This window comes from Nycticebus coucang, chromosome 4, assembly GCF_027406575.1.
Source record: "Nycticebus coucang isolate mNycCou1 chromosome 4, mNycCou1.pri, whole genome shotgun sequence".
In the NCBI taxonomy this organism is placed as follows: Eukaryota; Metazoa; Chordata; class Mammalia; order Primates; family Lorisidae; genus Nycticebus; species Nycticebus coucang.
Window position 1 is genome coordinate 22,908,108 of NC_069783.1, and position 21,013 is coordinate 22,929,120.

A 21,013-nucleotide genomic window follows, 5' to 3' on the forward strand; every position below is an offset into this window, starting at 1 on the left:
CCAACAAAACTTTGTTTATGGTCATCGAAACTGAATTTCAATGTACTTTTCATGTGTTACAAAATACTGTTCCTTTGATTCTTTTTAACCATATGAAAGTGTAAAAGTGATTCTTAGCTCTCAGGTCATACAAAAACAGGCAGCGGACCCTGTAGCCTGGGAACCCACAGTTGTCTGACCTCCGTCTGGTACAGGAGATTAGCAAGCTGGCAGTGGGAGATGAGTACCATTTGTGGCTGAAGGCTGGAAGATGCCTGCCATGTTGATTTCAGACAAGGCTGCAGGAAAAGTGAGTTTATATCAACAGTCATTCTAACTGTGGATTTGTAAGTTTTGTTAATCTTTTCAAGGAACTACTCGTGTTTTGTTAATTTTCTCTATTGTTTGATTCTTTACATTGATTTTTGCTTTTATATTATTTCCTCAATGTAGTTCTTTTGGGTTTTCTTTGCTCTTTTTTTCCTTAGCTTCTTAAGATAGAACCTTAGGAAATCTATTTTCCCCTAAAATAAGCACTTAAACCTATAACTCCTCTCCTACAAATTTTTATAGGTATTTTCCATGTATTTTATTTATATCTTTCATTGTATTCCATTTGAAATATTTTCAATTATTTTTTCCTCCATGGACTATGTAGATGTGTTAGTTTTAAACATTTGAAGTTTGGGATTTTTCTCAATATCTTATTATTAATGATTTTTAATTTATTTCAGTTGTGTTCTACACATTCTGAATGGTTTGATCCTTTTACATTTATTTTGACATATCAGCGTGTTCTCAAATTAGTTGAAGGTACCACATGGATTTGAAAAGAATGTATATTCTGCAGTTGGGTTGTAGCATTCTAAACTGTCAGTTAGATCAAGGTGGTTGATAGTATTGTTCAGATCTTCCAAGTCTTTACTGATTTTTTTTCAGAGGGGTCTGGTTCTTCTATCAAGTGCTAAGAGATGAGTATTATGATCTCCAACACTAACAGCGTATGTTTTCAAGTAATTTGATCACTTTTTCTTTATGTATATTTTAAAGACTTTATTGTTTTTAAAGCAATTTTAGGTTCCCCTTTTATGTATTTATTATTTTTTGAAGCAGTTTTAGGCCCAATTTTAACAAAACTGGGAGGAAAGTACAGAAATATCCCAATGGGACTTTTATATTCTACAAGTACTTTGTTTCTGCTTAAAGCAGTGGTTCTCAACCTTCCTAATGCCTCAATGTATTTTCATTGTTAAAACGGGGTCATGTCCCACAGGTTGAGAACTGATGGCTTAAAGTTTCCATATCTATCAAAACGCAGAGGTCTTTTTGCAGGATCAACATTTTTAGTCCTTAAAATGTGTGTGGGATTGGATCTCCCAATTTTTTCTTTCTTTTTTTTTTTTTTTTTGAGACAGAATCTTACTTTGTTGCCTTGGGTAGAGTGCCATGGCATGGTAGCTCAGGGATATAAATGTTTTGGTTGCATACATTGCTTTTGTACTGTTTGGGTCAAAGTTATATTTGTATCCATTACTTAGATAGTGTGCATTGTAATCAGTAGGTATGAACTTAGCCACTCCCTCCCCCATCACCTACTTGATTTTTGGTGAGTGTTCTATGGGTGCACATAAGTGATTAATTAGTTCCATGTGGTATTTGTTTTTCCATTCTTGTGATAGAAAAAATGGTCTCTGGTTCTATCCAGGTTAATACAAGAGGTATTTGAACACCAATTTTGTTATGACTGAGAATACTCATAACTTTGCATTCCAAAAACTGGAATTACTCATTAAAACCTCTAGGCACATATGATGATTGTTCACTACTTGATTTTAAAAGGTAATATGTAATTTAGAAATACAATAAAAAGATAAAAATAATTTTATAGTTAACTTTATTATCTATTCTTTGGTACCCTTAAGAGGTACAAAGACGTGGTAAAACTGTCTTTGTCCATTAACAGTGTGAAGTAGATAGAACTGCACATAGAAAAAAATAGTAACACAAATACTTGATAAAGTATGTATATGCCAATTTTATTTATTTATTTTTTGAGACAGAGTCTCACTATGTCACCCTCAGTAGAGTGCCATGGCATCACAGCTCAAAGCAACCTCAAACTCTTGGGCCTAAGCGATTCTCTTGCCTCAGCATCCCAAACAACTGGGACTACAGGCGCCTGCCACAACGCCTGGCTATTTTTTGGTTGCAGTTGTCATTGGTGTTTAGCAGGCCCAGGCTGGGCTCAAACCCGCCACCTTTGGTGTATGTGGCTAGCGCCCTACTCACTGAGCTACGGGTGCCAAGCCAATATATGCCAATTTTAACTCTTAGCTAAAGTAATTTAATCCTTGCATTGTTTTAGGCTGCAGTAGACTGCCATCTTTAACACACATAAAATCTGTATTGGAAATTAAAATCCTATCTGAGTATCCTGCTCTATAGTGTTTGAGAGACTTAGAACAGCTTGGGTTTAATAGTCCTCAATAGCTGCTTTCCAACATAGTAGAATCACTCTTTGGGAAAGAACTAAATACTTGCAGTTTAGATATTATGTTTAATTTTTAGCTGTTTAAATGCAGACCTTCTGTAATACCCTAGTGTTTTCTGTTACCTTGAGGCAAAAACAGAGAAAGAAATTAACGGCAGAATGACGCAACAGAAATGGTTTTCCTCCAATTACGGAGACTAATCTAGTAGTTTTACTGATTTGTTTCAATTTTCCTTATTTTTGTTCTTACCTCCAAACCTGTACCTAATTCCTTATATTAATAATCTGGTTTATTATTAATATAATAACCCCCCCCCATACAATTGATATTACTCTTTGCTTTGCATAGAAAGATTTGTAATGTCCTCTGACCAGTTTAACAGTCTTCATCTTCTTAGAACTTTTAACCATTGTAGCATTGTTGAATTAGAGCAGGTATGTTAATTCCACAAATTAATTTTTTTTTTAAGAGTCAGGATCTTGCTCCGTCACTCAGCTAGAGTACAGTGGTGTGATCATAGCTCACTGCAACCTCCAACACCTGGACTCAAGTGATCCTAGCATCTCAAATTCTTGAGTAGCTGGAACTACAGGCATGCACCACGACTGCCTGCTAATTTTTTACTTTCTATAGAGATGTGGTCTCTGTTGACCAGGCTCATCTTGAATTCCTGGCCTCAAGTGATCCTCCCATCTTGGTCTCCAAAAATGCTAGGATTACAGCCACAAGTCACCATACTCAAGCCCTAGTTTTTTTTAAATGTTGTATACCTACTCTGTGCCAAATTAAAAATATCCATTTGGAGTTTACAGTTTAGTGAGGGAGATAAGTAATAAATACATAGTCATACAACATATATGTAAATAAAAGTTGTTTAAAATGCTATGAATCAAATGTAGAAAGTGCTGTGAAAGTATAATGGAGGGCTGGTATAGATTATTGGGGTAAGAGAAATACAATTTTATCTAAGTTTGAACAATGAATAGGAATTGGATAGGTGAAGAAGATATCAGGACTGATTCACAGCAGAGAATACTATATTGTAGGAAATGTCTTGGAGGGAGGAAAAAAGATTGGGGAATAAGAGGAACTTAAGAAAGACCAGTGTGTTGCCGGGTGCAGTGGCTCACGCCTGTAATCCCATCAGCTTCCAGAGGCTGGGGCAGTGGGATGACCACAGCTTGAGTCCATGGTCGCAGTGAGCTTTGACGCCATTGCACTCTGCTCACAGCATAGGGTGGGAGTCTTTCTCAACAACCACCCCCCAAAAGCAAAGAAATAGAAAATAAGCAAGGAAATAAAAATAAAATTAAAAAAAGAAAAAAGAAAGACAGACAGAACAGTTTGGCTAAAACATTATACTTTGAGGAGAGTGGCTGTGCTGTGAGTTCTAGATTTGTGTAAATAAAGTAAAACCCCACAGAATGGGCATAAACAGGAATAGGATATCAAATTTGTATTGTGTGGATTCATGATTTAAAAAAAAATAGATTAGGTGGGACTTGATTAGGTGGGATTAGGTTGGTGTGAGAGTAGAAAAGTTTTCAAGGGTGATCTAGGTTTGGGAGAGCAGTGGGGTGAATAGAGGAGTTTAGTTTAGAACTTAGTAAAGAGGTGAATAGCTATAGTTATAGCTATGGAGTTAGAATTGAGCACAAAAGAGTAGGAACACTCCTTCAAGAATAATTTGTCTCCAAAACAGATGATTTTATACTGCATCTATAAATCAGTAATATTTATATCAGAAATTCACTAGACTAGGCTTTTCAGTTTTTAACTCTTTAAATGTAATAATTGGTATGAGCCATTAAAAATTTAGTTTTAGTAGTTGATATACAGATTGTTAACAATTTACATAAGTTTATAAATCTGCCTTTTTAAAAAAGGAGCAAGAAGTAAAAATGGATATAAAAAGTACTCTGGGGGCGGCGCCTGTGGCTCAAAGGGATAGGGCGCCAGTCCCATATGCTGGAGGTGGTAGGTTCAAACCCAGCCTTGGCCAAAAACCACAAAAAAAAAAAAAAAAAGTACTCTGGATTGTCTTCTTACTGTATATTTTTTTAATTTTATCTTAAAACCTTGAATTTTAGCAGTAATATCTTCCTAGAAGCAGAATAAGAATTAAAAATAAAAAACAATATGAAAGTACCTAAAATATCCTGAATATTTGTTACTGAAACAGGAGGATACAACAGATAATTAAAAGAATGTGTGATACCCAACTAAGGGGGAAAAACCATGATGGTTGCTATCATTTATTAAAAAGATGGCTGCCAAGTAGAAGGAAAATTAAATTTGGTTTGATTAAATTAAATTAATCAAACACTTCCACAACATTTACCATGTGCTGGACACGTTTAGTAACTTAAAATATTAAACATTTATTCTCTTAACAATTCTTGACTAGTTACAAGTTTTGTCTCACTTTTGGGTTGTCTATAGGCAGATGTGGATAGCTGAAACTTGGTTAATTTATGTCACTAGTGTGTGAGGTTTTATTGTATTAATATTCCAGAGTTTACCAATCCATTCTATTATTGGTGAGCATTTGTATTGTTCTATTTTTTCTCATAAATATCGCTGGGATGAACATTCTTCTTTATGTCTTATTGCACATATACAAGAGACTTTTCCCCGAGGTAGTGATGGTTCTCTTTATTACTGGTCCACTGGTAGAATTCTAAAAACTTACTAGTGCCCAGATATATTTCCCAGCCAGTTTTCCCTCAGAGGTCTTGCTCTGGTCACAGAGCAACAGTTTCCATATCTTTTCAATTATAATGTCTTTTAACAGCACCCATAAATTTACCTGGATTTTTGAGAACACCTAAGACATTGTATTAAGAGATAAGGTTTTTTCTGAAGAGAGACTGCAAGTTTTTCATTAAAAAATCATTTTGTAGACTGAGTGTGGTGGCTCACACCTGTAATCCTAGCACTCTGGGAGCTCAAGGTGGGTGGACTGCTTGAGCTCATGAGTTTGAAACCAGCGTGAGGAAGAGTGAGACCATCTGCTACCTTCACCCTACCAAAAACAGAAGAAACTACCCAGATGTCATGGTGGGCACCTTTAGTCCCAGCTACTCAGGAGGAGCTCAGTTTGAGCTCAAGAGTTTGAGGTTGCTGTGAGCTGTAATGATGCCACAGCACTCTACCCGGGGTGAGACTTTGTCTCAAAAAAAAAAAAAAAAAAAACAGACTTAAAAAAATCATTTTGTAATCATAAGAATGGTAAAATCAGTCTTTTACATGAACGATTTAAAAGGAAAATGAATAAATATTCTATTATAAAAAAGTAAACAACTTTATTTTTAAAAGTTTTCATTTTTTTCTAGGTCTCCTCTTCACACATAGTGTTAATAAGAAAAGCAAGTAGATACCATGGAGAAGTCAATGTTTCCAAGGTTTTTAAATATTTGCAACATCTTTAACATGAATATAGATGGCTTGATTTCAGTTTTACTTACATCATTTTCATCTTCAATTTGGAGAACACAGATCTTTTGTGTCATCATTAATAAGAAAGTTGGTAGCATCATTCTTTCATGAAAGTCGTGAAAATCTTGCAGTCTCTTCCACAGAAAAAACTTATTTTTTTAAATTTGGAGAACACAGATCTTTTGTGTCATCATTTTTTTTTTTCTCTTTTTCCCCCCCTCTGTGGCTAATTTATTTTAGAGCTAGGGGAGGGAGAGGGGCGGGACCAGCCGGGAGAATTGCGAGAGGGGCTGGGCGAACCCAGGGGACGTGGGGGTGGGGTGGGGGTAAGGTCTTTTGTGTCATCATTAATAAGAAAGTTGGTAGCATCATTCTTTCATGAAAGTCATGAAAATCTTGCGGTCTCTTCCAAAGAAAAAACTTATTTTTTTAATACAAATTTTTAGTGCCATCTTCTTCCTTAAATTTTCTTCGGCGTAAAATTGCTAAGAGTCTGGAAATTATTATTGAATCATAGCTCTTGTTACTAAAATAATTTGTAATTGCCACTAGGGTTAATGGTTATGACGACACACTACTGAATGACATTGTTTCTAACCTGCCCCGGCACAGTGGGAATTTTGTCTGATTTTATTCATTTCTTTCCCTAGCCTAAAGTAGATCCTAAAGAAGATAAGTCATGTTATAATAAAGATAAACTTGAGTCTGTACAAATTTTATTAAAATAAATACTGTATAAATTCCTAGTATTTTATTTGTTATTAGTAGCAAATTACTTTCATCACGTTTCACAGTTGATATACCAGGATGAGAGTAGAGAGTATCCAGTGTCATTAAGAGGTTTGCAGGTTTCTTTGACTTTCTTACAGAGATAAACATTAAGTTATATGTATATCAGATAGAATAGACTTTAAGTCAACAATGTTTAAAAAAGAGAGAGAGATAGAACATTAAACCACAGTTTCTTTTGATAGGAATCACATAAGGCAAGCCATTGCTAATGGAAGATGGATTTTCCCCATTTTTATTTTTTTTTTATTGTTGGGGATTCATTGAGGGTACAATAAGCTAGGTTACACTGATTGCAGTTGTTAGGTAAAGTCCCTCTTGCAATCATGTCTTGCCCCCATAAAGTGTGACACACACCAAGGCCCCACCCCCCTCCCTCCGTCCCTCTTTCTGCTTCCCCCCCCTCATAACCTTAATTGTCATTAATTGTCCTCATATCAAAATTGATCAAAATTGATCAAAATCTCCATTCTTGTGATGCTTTACTAAGAATAATGTCTTCCACTTCCATCCAGGTTAATACGAAGGATGTAAAGTCTCCATTTTTTTTAATGGCTTAATAGTATTCCATGGTATACATATACCACAGCTTATTAATCCATTCCTGGGTTGGTGGGCATTTAGGCTGTTTCCACATTTTGGGCGATTGAAAATTGAGCTGCAATAAACAGTCTAGTACAAGTGTCCTTATGATAAAAGGATTTTTTTCCTTCTGGGTAGATGCCCAGTAATGGGATTGCAGGATTTTCCTCATTTTCTAAAGGTCACAATCCATGGAGTCAACTTGCACATAGGGATTTAAATGCTATTTAAAAATATGGAATTGCAAATTTCTTTGGATTTTGAAGTTTAGGTTTAAATCAAAGAAGAAAATTAAAAATGTAAAAAGCACTTAATTTAGAGGGATAAAAAGAGGGAAGGATCCAGGTGATAAGATCATTCAGTAGTCTATTGAAATAACATTTTCCACTTTAATATGGGACTCACCACTGGGGGAAAATCATCAAGATTCAGAGAAAATATGGTTTTTATATAAAAAGCAAAACCCAAAAGAAGCATTTAAAAAACCCATTACAAATATATTCTAAAATAAAAAGAGGTTAGTACTCATTGATAATGCACGTACTGGATATGCTTAAAGTATACCACTCTTTCTTTTTGAATATATGAATTAATTCAGGAGATAATTGACATCTTAGCACTATTCAGTCTTTGAATCCATTTTTGGTCTCTTTTGTTTCTTTCAGCAGAGTTTAATAATTTTAATTGTATAAGTCTTGTCTTATCTTTTGTTAAATTAATTCCAGGAATTTTATATTTTTGATGCTATTATAAATAAAAATAAAATTGTTTTTAAATTTTTTTTCCAATTGTTTTCTACATTTGTATAGGAACAACTGATTTTTGGATGTTCACCTTGTGAATTCACCTTACCAAATTCATTTTCTGTATTCACCTTTATATATTGTTCAATTGCTAAGTTCACTTAATTGTAATGTGTTTTTTTAGATTCCTTAGATTATGTACAAAAAATAATTTTCATTTGAGTAAAGACAATATTTAGTTCTTCGTTTCCAAAATTCCTTTTAAATTTCATTTTCTCGTCGTATTGCACAGAGTAGGACCTCTACTACGTCCAATGCAACGATAAATAGAAGTGTTGAGAGTGAACATTCTTGCCTTATTACTTGTAGTAGGAGAACTTGCAATATTCACTGCTACATAAAATACTAGCTGTAGGTTTTTCATTGACCTTCCTATCAGCTTAAAAGAGTGACTTTTAATTCTTAGTTTGCTGAGAGTTTTACCATAAATGGGTGTTGAACTTTGTCATATGCTTTTTGTGGATCTATTGGGGGTGTTTATATATCCTTTAAAAATTCTGATAAATTAATTAGATTGATTTTTTTGTTTGTTTTTCCTGAGTCTCACTATGTTGCCCCAGTAGAGTGCCATGATTTCACAGCAGCTCACAGCAACCTCAAACTCTTGGGCTTAAGGAGAAACTCTTGATTCTCCTGCCTCAGCCTCCCAAGTAGCTGGGACTACAGGTGCCCACCACAACGCCTGGCTATTTTTTGGATGCAGTCGTCGTTATTTAGCAGGCCTGGGCCAGGCCGGGCCGAACCTGCCAGCCTTGGTGCATGTGGCTGGCACCCTACTCACTGAACTATGGGCGTCGAGGTATGATTTTTATTTTTGTAAAGCAATCTTACATTTCTTGAATATACCACTTAATCATGGTTTGTTACCTTTTTTATGTATGGCTGGATTCAGTTTGATATTTCACATCTGTATTCATGAGGCTGATTTTCTTTTCTGGTAATAACAGAACAGGTCCGGATATTAGGGTTCTTCTTGCCCAATAAAACAAGTTAGGAAGAATCCCTCTTATATTTTCCTGAAAATGTGGATGATTGCTTTTTTTACTTCCTTAAATGTTTGATGGAACTTAACCTGTAAAGCTGGGTAGGCCTAGAGTTTTGTTTTGTTTTTAGTTACAGATAGATTTGTTTAATATATATAGCTTATTTCTTTTTGTAGTTGTTTTAGTAATTTGTATTTTTGGAGAGATTTTTTTCCATTTTATCTGAGTTACTTATCTGATTTGTATAATGTTCAGAACATTATGTTCATAAAATTTTTAGTGACATGCTTTCTTACATTTATGATTTTGGTAATTTGTGTTTTATAATTTTTCTTGATTAATCTCTTTAAATTTTATGCAATTTTTATCTTTTAGTTTTAGTTCTTTCAGTTGTCCATTTTTATTCCATTAATTATGCTATTATCTTTATTTTTAGCTCATACCTATGATTTTAAACTTTGTTGTTGTTGCAGTTTGGCCAGGGTCAGGTTTGAACCCACCACCCTCGGTATATGGGGCTGGCGCCCTACTCACTGAGCCACAAGTGCCACCCGATTTTAAACTTTTGTGAATACGGCTTTTGATTTATTCAACTAATTATGATATGTCATATTTTTTAATCATGTATTTTCCAATTTCCATTGCACTTTCCTCTTGGACTGTAGGTTATTAAGAGGTGTGCTGTTTATTCTTCATCTACTTGGGACTTTTTAAGACATCCTAATGGCTTCTAATTTAATTCCATGGTGGTGCAATAACATACTTTAAGATTTCAATTTTGGCTCTGCGCCTGTAGTTCAAGCGGCTAGGGTGCCAGCCACATACACGAGAGCTGGCGGGTTTGAATCCAGCCAAATAACAATGACAACTACAATCAAAAAGTAGCCAAGGGTTGTGGCGGGTGCCTGTAGTCTCAGCTAGTTGGGAGGCTGAGGCAAGCCCAAGAGTTGGAGGTAGCTGTGAGCTGTGATGCCATGGCACTCTACCCAGGGCAACAGCTTGAGACTCTGTCTCAAAAAAAATTTTTTTTCTTTTCAAGATTTCAACCTTTAGAAATATATTATCTTTTTTAATACAATGGCTGACCATATGCTCTATCTTGAATAATATTCATGTGCACGTGGATGTATATTTGCTAGTTATTAGACATGATTTTCTGCTAATGTCAATCGGGACAAGCTAGTTATCAACGTTGATCAAATTTTCTATTTCCATAGTGATTTTTTTGTCTAATTGTTCCATCAGTTATCAAGAGAGGGATATTAAGATCTCAAATTATAAGTATGAATTTTTCTATTTTTCCTTTATGTTTTGTCAGTTCTTGTATCATTTTGAAACTCAGTTGTTATTTGCATAAACATTTATGATTCTGTTCCTTCCTGGTGAGTTGGCTCTTTCATCATTATGAAACTTCCCTTTCAATTTTTGGTTACATTCTTTGTCTTAAAGTCTACTTTTGCTAATATTTATTTATTTGAGACAGAGTCTCACTCTGTCACCCTGGTTAGAATGCAGTGGCATCATATCAGTTCACTGCAACCTCTAATTCCTAGGCTATAGCAATTCTCCTGCCTCAGACCCTTGAGTAACTGGGACTACTGGCACACACCACCATGTCCAGCTAATTTTTTCTATTTATGGTAGAGATGGTGGAGGGGTCTTTCTTTTGTTCTGGCTGGTCTTCAACTCCTGACCTCAAACAATCTTCCTGGGCCCACCTCCCATAGTGCTAGGATTAGAGGCATAAGCCACCATGTCCATTAACTTTTGCTAATATTTAGATTGTTTTCTTATGCTTATTATTTGCAGAATATATTCTTTTCTATTTTAAAAACTTTTAACCTATTTGTATCTTTATATTTTCACTACATCTCTTATTGAGCGTATAGTTTAGGTTTGCTTTTGTCTCCTAGTCTTTGCCTTTTGTAGTAGTGTTTTAGCCAATTTATATTTAATGTAATTCTTGATTTAGTTGAGCTTAGGGCACCTGTTGTTCTTCATTCTTTTTCTACTTGCTTGCCTCTTTTGGATTACCAATGTTCTTTTATTAGAATACTAAAAATTCCTTTGCTAACATTTTAGCTGCAATTTTTATATTTTCAGATTCCTTTATGACCTTTTAAACACTATCTTTATTTTGTTTTGTTTTGTTTTTTTTTGAGACAGAGCCTCAAATTGTTGCCCTGGGTAGAATGCCATGGCATCACACTCAAAGCAACTTCCAACTCCTGGGCTTAAGCGATTCTCTTGCACCAGCCTCCCCAAGTAGCTGGGACCACAGGCACCTGCCATAACACCCAGCTATTTTTTGGTTGTAGTTGTCGTTGTTTGGCAGGCCCAGGCTGGATTTGAACCCACCAGCTTTGGTGTATGTGGCTGGTGCCTTAGCCACTTGAGCTACAGGCACCAAACCTAAACACTACCTTTTCAAAATATTTTTTAAGGGATTGCTCTAAGAATTATATGTAGTTTTTTTTTTTGTTTTTTTTTGTTTTTGTGGTTTTTTGGCTGGGGCTGGGTTTGAACCCGCCACCTCGGGCATGTGGGACTGGCGCCCTAATCCTTGAGCCACAGGCGCCACCCCTTGTTTTGTTTTTTTAAAGATAAGAGGTTCACTTTGTTGCCCTCGGTAGAGTGCTGTGGCATCACAGCTCACAGCAACCTCCAATTCTTGGGTTTAAGTGATTCTCTTGCCTCAGCCTCCCGAGTGGCTGGGACTACAGGCACCTGCTACAATACCTGGCTACCCGCTACCTTCAGTATATGCGGCCGGCACTCTACCCACTGAGGCACAGGCGCCACCCTTTATGTAGGTTTAACATATAAATTTATTTATAGTTAATATCATACTACTTCATGTAAAATGTAAGAACCTTGTAAGAATATAATTCTATTAATACCTATCCATCCTTTGTGGTACTATTGTAATGTATGATGAACATTTGCTGTGTTATAAACTCCACAATATGTCATCTTTTCATATAAAGTTACTTGTCTTTTAAAGAAATTAAAAGAATGAAAAACATAGTCCTTCTTATTTACCCTCATATTTATGATTTCATTCTTTCTTTCTTTTTTTTTTTTTTTTGAGACAGAGTCTCACTCTGTTGCCCCAGACTAGAGTGCTATGTTCACAGCAACCTCAAACTCTTGGGCTTAAAAGATCCTCTTGCCTCACCCACCCAAGTAGCTAAGACTACAGGGCCCCACCACAGTGCCCAGCTATTTTTTTTTAGAGATGGGGTCTCGCTGTTGCTCAGGCTGGTCTTGAGCTCCTGAGCTCAAACAACTCACCTGCCTTAGCCTCCCAGAGTGCTAGAATTACAGGCATAAGCCCGGTGCCCAGCCATGTTTATGATTTGTACTTTATCTGGCATCATTTCCCTTTAGCCTGAAAATCTTTGTTTAGCATTTCTTATATATTTGTTCTGTAACAGATTCTCTCAGTATTTAGGTGTTTAGTCATCTCAGAGAGTTTTTAATTTTGCTTTCATATTTTCGAAGGATATTTTTGCTGGATGTAGAATTGTGGGTTGATAGGTTTGTTTATTTTCTTTAGACACATTGAGGTAATCATTCCTTTAATTTCCTGCCTCCATTGTTACCATTGAGAAGTCATTATCATTTAAATTGTTTTCCTGTATGTGATTCCTCAGGCTATTTTAAAGATTTTCTCTTTATCTCTTTGTTTTTTAACAGTTTGACTCTGATTTGGTTTTATAGGTTTTTCTGTGTTTATTCTCAGTGGGGTCTATGAGATACTTGGATTTAACAGGGTTTTTTTCACCACTGAATTTTGTAAATTTCAGTTATTACTCACTAAAATGCTATTTCTGCCCCCTAATCTCTTTCTTCCCTCCTTCTGGGAATCAAATTACATGCTTGACACTGCCAACAGGTTACATGGGCTGTGTTTTTATTTCCTCCTCAATCTTTTCTCTTTGTTCTTCATTTTTAACTTCAAGTTCACTGACCTGTTTTTCTGCCATCACAAATCTACTAGTGGCTTGGCGCCTGTAGCTCAGCGGCTAGGGCACCAGCCACATACACTACCTCCCGAAAACAATCACATACACTGGGGCTAATGGGTTCAAACCCAGTCCGGGCCAGCTAAACAACATGACAACTACAACAAAAAAAATAGCCAGGTGTTGTGGTGGGTACCTGTAGTCCCAGCTACTTGGGAGGATGAGGCAAGAGAATCGCTTAAGCCCAAGAGTTTGAGGTTGCTATGAGCTGTGATGTCACTGCACTTTACCAAGGGTGACATAGTGAGACTCTGTCTCAAAAAAAAAAAAAAAAGAAAGAAAAAAAGAATTTGTTGTTGAACTATCTAGGTCTTGAATTTCCATTTACTTCTTTTTTATAGTTTCCATTTTTGTTACCAGTATTTCTCATGTGTTTACCCAAAGTATCATTTTAAAAAATCCTTAAATATACATTAGAACCTCTGTTAGTTAACCACCTAAAAGACTGAAACAAACTGGTCAACATACAGAGGTGGAAAAAAACCATACAGAGGTGAGTGACATAAGGAACCAGGCCTACTGTACTGATGTATACATGTGGTATATGTCTGGTCCATGAAAATTAGGTCAACTTAAGGAGGTGGTCAATGTAGAGAAGTAGTCATCTATGGAGGTTCAACTGTATTTATAATAACTACTTTCACATCATTGGCAATTAATTCCTTCTGAATCATTTTATAACATGTTTCTATTGACCACTTTTTTCCTTGAGTTACATTTTCTAGCTTTTTTTCATGTTTAGTAATTTTTCGTTGTATACCAGATATTGTGGATAATAATATGGATGTTATTGTGAATTGTAATCTTTCCTGAAGAGTGATTTATTTTGTTCTACTAGACAGGTAAGTTACCAGCTGGTAACCATACATTGAACCATACAATGCAGCAGTTACAGTGCTGGCTATTGAAATGAAAGCCTACATTCTCACAAAAGCCTGTACACAAATACTCATAGCAGCTTTGTTTGTAATAGCCAAGAACTGGCAACAATTGAAATGTACTTTAAGAGGTGAATGATGGAAAGAAAAAAAAACAACAACCTGTGGTATCACCATACATGAAGCAATAAAAAGGAATGAACTATTGACACATGCAACAAATTGGGTAGATCTTGAGGGCATTATGTTGTGTCAAAAAAGTCAATCTATAAAGGTTTCACACTCTGTGTATGCTTCAATTTATTCAACAAGATGACAAAATTATAGAATAAGAAAACAGATACTGTTGCCAACGAGTTAGGGGGAAATGGAGGATATGGTTATAAGCAGCAAGAAGGAATTTCTCTGTGGTGATAGAGCAGTGTATCTCAGTTATGGTGCATTATATGACTCTGTCCTACAGTATTCATAGAATCAGGAGAAAAGACATAGGCAAAAAAAACGAGTATATTCAAAACTGGCAGAGTTCAAGCAAAGTCTATAGTGTAGACAATTGTATTGTGCCATTCAGTTCCAGCTTTTATTGGCTCTGATCTACATTCTCTAATGTCTAATGTTTCCAGCCAGTAAGACTGCTGTTTCTCCTGGAGGTCCACCCTCTCAGTACATGAGAGAAGTACTGGCAAGAGCTCCCTTCGTGGAAGGTCTTACAAGTGTATAAATTTCATCCAATACAGTTTCTTTCTTTCAGTAGTCAGAAGCCCTACTTTTTCTGTCTTTGGTCACTTTCCAGTGTCTTTAAGCATTGTCTTAAGTTGTTTTTCATATTTTATCCAGAGCTTATAAATGTTATCTGTGGGCAAGTTAGTTCAATACAAGGTAGCGATCATTATTGAAACCAGAGCTCAACTAACTTTATTTTGAAGTAGTGCAAATTTCACGTGTTTGTAAACTTTTCAATAAAAAATTTGAAGGTAAAATATTATAGAAACTTTTAAGTAATACATAGTGAAGAGTACTACATAAGTAAAGAATTAAATGATAACTGAAAACATAAAAAATCAGAATCTGTAAATAGGAAGAAGCATAAACATGCAAATGTAGCCAGAAACAAGTTTTAGGAAAAGATTCAATACATCCTTAATAGGAACAGGAAAACATACTTAATCACCAGAGAGGACTATCAAATCAGAACTTCATCCGTTGTCTTTTGGAAATATTTTTCCATTTGATCTTAAAAAGTTGCATTTTCTTTCCTTTCTAGTTTTTCTGACCTTTATTATTATTACTGGGGAATAAAATGTCAGTCTAACTTCCTTATGCTTTTTTTTTTTTCTCATTTGTTTTAGTTATTTGTATAATTGGCCTTAAATGAGGTGAGAGTGAAGAGACTAGAGCCATCTGTGGAAAACATCATTACCCCATTTCCTTGGAAGCTGCCCTCTGGAGCACTAGATTTGACCATATCTGTTTTGAGAATTCATTATGAACAAAGAGGTCTCCCAGGTAGGAATTATAGCTCTGTTTTTAAAGAGTTTTCTCTTTACAAAAGTATGGAGAGAGTGTGATTATCTTTGACTGTTATTTTTATGGAAATAATGTGTTTGGTCTGGGAAGCTTCAGCATTCTTATAAAACAGGTGTTGCCATTCCATTCCTAAGTAATAATGTTGAAAAAGTTGTAGGTACACTTTATGAGCCATTTTAGTGTACATGAAAGCAGCACAGGCTTTAGATCTGACATCTTACAATGAAGCCCTTAAATGCGTACCTTAAATCTATTCTCAGTTGAAAATGACAGCAGAAAGACTAATCAGCAGATTGAAGTCCCAGATTAGATTCATATATTTCTAGCATATATATGCAGTCATTAATTATATATATATGTGTGTGTGTGTGTGTGTGTGTGTCCATTTGGGCATTTTACATTGTTACTGTTACTAAAGTTCATAAGCTAGCTGAAAATAATATGGTAGGTAGAAAAATAAACATACTTTAAGTCAAGACAGTAGATAGAAGATTGAATAATTGGAAACTGGTAAACCAGTAAGAGGAAAACTTCAGGAGGAAGTTTTTTTAAATTAATAGATTTTTAATTAAATTATGACATATATAGATAAAAATCGCAAATTTTAAGGATATAACTTTTGAATTATCATATATTGAGTTATTTGTACAAACATTATCAAGGTTAAGATGTAAGACAGTACCAACAACCCTGAAATCCCCCTTTTCCTTCTGCCCCAGCTGCATACCTGCTTACTTTTAAAGGAGGGGACAGGTGTCACCATGGAGAATGGAAGACATCAACCTGGAGATGAGATTTTAAGAATCATAGAAGTTAAAGGCAGTAAAATTTAGTTGGCTGACAATACTTATAATAGGAATAAATAATGGGAAGAGTCTCAGTTGGCGGAGAGTTTTAAAGCATGATCTAGAGGTATAAAATTATTTGAGAATATTTTCATTTAATTTTTTTACCTCTACCTCTCTTTAAAATTTCATCAGTTTCTGAAATAGACACAACTCCAGGTTTCTGGCTTTTATTAACTAGTGAAACATTTGTATTTACAAGTTGATTGTCCTTTATCCAAAATGCTTGAGACCAGAAGTATTTCATATTTTGTTATTTTTTTCAGGTTTTTTGCATTATACGTGCTGGTTGAACATTGAAGTGCATAATTCCCCAATGAGCTTTTCCTTTGAGCATCATCATATGGCTGCTCAAACGTTTCAGATTTTGTAGCATTTCAGATTTCAAATTTGGGATGCTCAATCTGTATTAATTTATGTTAACATCTGTTTCCACATGTCCTGGCTCCCCCCACCATTGGTATGCTACTGTTTTAAAACCAGTTACAAACCTAACAAATAGTTACTAAATCGGTAGATTGAACACCTGTAGGCCCTTTGCCCCATTTTATGAGTAATAAACATTTTGTGACATTTGCTTTCTCTTTCTGTTTTTACAACAACTTCTCTTCTCTTTCACAATTGTGGTGATGATGATGATGAACTAGTTGCAAAGACGGTCATAATCCTTCCCTCTAAAATATTCAACACTTGTCTCCCACTTAACCATAATAATCAAATTCAGGAAACTTAACATTGTAGTACTATTATCCAATATGTAGTTAGTACTATGATGTGGGACTTTGGAGATTCATGGGTTTGTTACTGAGAACCATTTCTGGGAGAACGAAACCTGTAAAGATTGTTTTCGGGAGGTAGTTATTTAAATATGACAACAGCCTAGAATTACTCTAGGAATTAGATTCATAAAGGTAATTTGGGTGTTACAGAAAGGAATTTATATGTATGTATGTGTGTGTGTGTATACATGTTGTTGTGCATTTTAAAATAGTGTGGAATTTTAAATTGGACACGAACTTTATGGATACCATGTGTGTGTATATCTGTGTGTGTGTCTGTGTGCACAAAAATATCACATAGGCCAGGCATGGTGGTTCATCCCTATAATCCCAGCACTTTTAGGGGCTGAGATGGGAGAATCACTTCAGGCCAGGAGTTAGAGACCAGCCTGGGCAACATCATGAGACCTTATCGCTACAAAAAATTTAAAAATTAGCGGGGTTTGTTGGTATACACCTATAGTCCAAACGATACAGGGGGCTGAGATAGGAAGATTACTTGAGCCCAGGAGTTTTTTGTTGTTGTTGTTGTTGTTGTTGTTGTTGCAGTTTGGCTGGGGCCAGGTTCAGGTTCAAACCCGCCACCCTCAGTATATGGGGCCGGCACCCTACTCACTGAGCCACAGGTGCCGCTCTGAGCCCAGGAGTTTGAGGGTGCCACTATATTTCAGCCTGGACTAAGACACTGTCTCCAAAAAAAAAGTTATATTTCTGTAAAATAATATATATCAATATATAATTTTGTATATGTTATTATATATAAAATTACACACATAACTGTACATGTATAACTTGAGAATCCAAGATTCATAAACTTTGTATCAAAAATTAGGCTTTGCCAAAGTAGACCTTTTGGTTTTGATGGGATAGTGAATTTATATTTTAAGTAAATCACATCTTCTAGGAAATAATTTGCTTTAAATTATAATGTATCATAGAAGATAATTCAAGATTAGGTATATGATCAACTTTATTTTCATGTAATGTTTGGACTAAGAATTGAAAAGATTTTATTTATATGTTTGAGAACCTTGAAAATAAGTTTCCTCATCTCTAAAATGAATTCTAATAGTACCTATCTTGTATTTTATGAGTAAATGTAAGAAAGGCTTATAAGGAGATGAATTAATATACATGAGGTGCTTAGAACAGTGACTGGCACATAGTAAATCCTGCATGTGTTAGTCTTTGCTGTCATCGTTGTCATCATCACCATCAGATCATGGTTTAGTAGTAAGATAAAACTGTTGAGATAGAGATAATACACACTTTACATTGCAGTTGTGAGGAAGAAGTGAATTAATGCACATGAAACACAGTAAATGCTCTCTCTCTATAACATTGTCAGATCCTTTAATTAAATGCTTATTAAGACGTCTACATTTAATTTGAGAAACTATTATTTTATTCTTCACAAAATCTTTGTTACTACTGACCTTATACCACAAAAGTGACAACAGGCAGAATAGGCATGTTTAAGCAATCTAAATGGCCTATAGTCAGAGAAATCTGGGAAGCACTGTACTGGGTGACAATCGTTGAGTTCTTATTCTGAAATGTTATGTCTGAGGCTCTAGATAAAAATTTTATAGGCATTATTTTTATTGCTACTTTTCAATTTGTTTTCATAGTTGTTATTCTGTTGAGAACACTAGAAAGTAGAATTTGAGTTGTATTGATTGAGTTAGTCTTTGGTCATTGCATTGGAAGGGATATAGCTGGCTAAATTAGTATTAGCAGTGAGGGAATGGTGGTGTTAACCAGCTATTTCACATGGAATGCTTAGGAAAATTTTTTTTCATTTTTCAATGGTTATGAATAAACTATTGCCAAATGTAAATGAATCACATGAAGTGATTTAGACTTTGGTATGAGTTTTTAAAACTCCTTATCCTTTCAGGCGGCGCCTGTGGCTCAGTGAGTAGGGCGCTGCCCCATATACTGAGGGTGGTGGTTCAAACCTGGCCCCTGCCAAACTACAAAATAGCAGGGCCTTGTGGCGGGCACCTGTAGTCCCAGCTACTCGGGAGACTAGGAGAGGCAAGAGAATTGCCTAAGTTCAAGAGCTGGAGGTTGTGAGCTGTGATGTCACAGCACTCTACCGAGGGCAACAAAGTGAGACTCTGTCTCAAAAAAAAAAAAAGAAAAGCCATATCCTTTTATAAATGTGAGCAAGGAAGAGTGTATGTAGTTTTGTACTATGATTTTGGTTTTTATCTATGCCTTTTTACCCTTCAGCTGGCACAGGTGACTCTGAAATTCACTGGAGTTTTGCCCGACTTGATCATGTTCTGATGCCCTCAACTATAGTTTCACTGTTTTGACAAATTATTTTGACCCACTTGACTATATTACTTTGGTACTTGTCGTGCCTTATAACATTACAGATCAAATTTTAGTATATTTTTATTTTATTGGTTTAGATATGTGTATTTAACCAATATACTGAGGGAAATTGAACAACTTCTGATCTAGAACTGTAATCTTTATTTTCAATACTGGAGTAATTTTATGTAATAAATGTGGTTATTTGACTTTGGATAATCAACTGTGGGTTATCCATCTTTATTCTCTTCAAGCTCCAGCTTCTAGCTTTTTTTCTGCTCATTGTTATCTGAATCTATGGAAGAGATTGTTGGAAAGAGAAGGACATTGAAATGTTTATCACTTGGTTTTGTCCCAAATGACATAATTTGCTTTTTAAAGGAATAATCTCTTTGCTGAACTGTTATAATAGACTATTTTCATGTGCACATGCAAGTAAATGACAAATACTTTATTTTTTTGTTTACACCAGTTAAAGACAGTGTTTAATCAGAAATACCCACACAAGTTAGAATGAATTTTGGAAGACATGTGCAGTATACCTGCAGTAGCTTATGTCACTTGAAGATAACTGGAACCATAGTTTTACAGATTTATAAGAAATGTTAAGGTTATGTTTGCCAGTTAGTTTTAATAAGATAGCTACCAGAAATATGTATGGCATAGGCTATTTTTCCTGATTCACAAATTAATATACTAGAAATATTTTAACAAGGTAAATACATATATTTATATTTTATCTTAAGTTAAATTTTAAATGAAGCCAGTATTAGTAACATAAAATACTGAGCTTTGGTTTTCCTCTTCCCATGTATTTTTTTTCTTTCTTTTTATTTATTTATTATTAAATCATAGCTGTGTACATTAATGCTATCTATGTATTTGTTAATAGGAAAAAATAAATACACTTTTATACTTTGTTCGTAGTTACCCTTTATGTTTAGAAAAAATTAATGCAAGGAAAGAAAGTGTTGCCTCCTAATTTATAGAAAAGCTTTTAGTGGTAAACAAATATATTAAATATATTATTTTAAACATTACATACTTTATTTATTTATTTATTTATTATTATTATTTTTTTAGAGACAGAGTTTCATTTTATCACCGTCGGTAGAGTGCTATGGCATCACAGCTCACAGCAACCTCCAACTCCTGGGCCTAGGAGAGTCTCTTGCCTCAGCCTCCCAAGTAGCTGGGACTACAGGTGCCTGCCACTATGCCCGGCTTTTTTGGGTTGTTGTTGTTGCAACAACACTCTTGGTATATGGGGCGAGCCACTGTCAGTATATGGGGCAAGCGCCCTACTGAGCCACAGGTGCTGCCCCCATTACATACTTTTAGACTTTAAATTACCAAGTCCTTGATACTGTCTTTATTATTAACATAATAAATTTTAAAGACTTCGCAAAGGATTTTCTTTTATAAAAAGCACTTCATGATAAACCTAGTATTTTATAGAATCAATAAAATTAAATGATGTTTAACTCATTGATTGCTTTAAATCCATTTCTTTGCCTTTGCTTTTTATTTATTTATTTATTTATTTGCAGTTTTTGGCTGGGGCT

The 21,013-nt window shown here is 35.1% G+C and overlaps 1 protein-coding gene across 10 annotated transcripts in view; it reads left to right on the forward strand.

Moving 5' to 3' along the window:
• The window catches only part of NCOA1 (nuclear receptor coactivator 1), a 246,921-nt gene that overhangs the window by 113,705 nt on the left and 112,203 nt on the right, over positions 1-21,013 (forward strand). For 8 of the 10 annotated variants that reach the window (XM_053587813.1, XM_053587812.1, XM_053587819.1 and 5 more), the window contains one exon: positions 15,322-15,478. The exons of 1 other annotated variant lie outside the window; for it this stretch is intronic. The gene's annotated coding sequence lies outside the window, so the exon portion shown is untranslated. Of the gene's footprint in view, positions 1-8,701; positions 8,883-15,321; positions 15,479-21,013 lie in introns of those variants that run through there. One more of the 10 variants, XM_053587817.1, reaches the window with a different exon arrangement.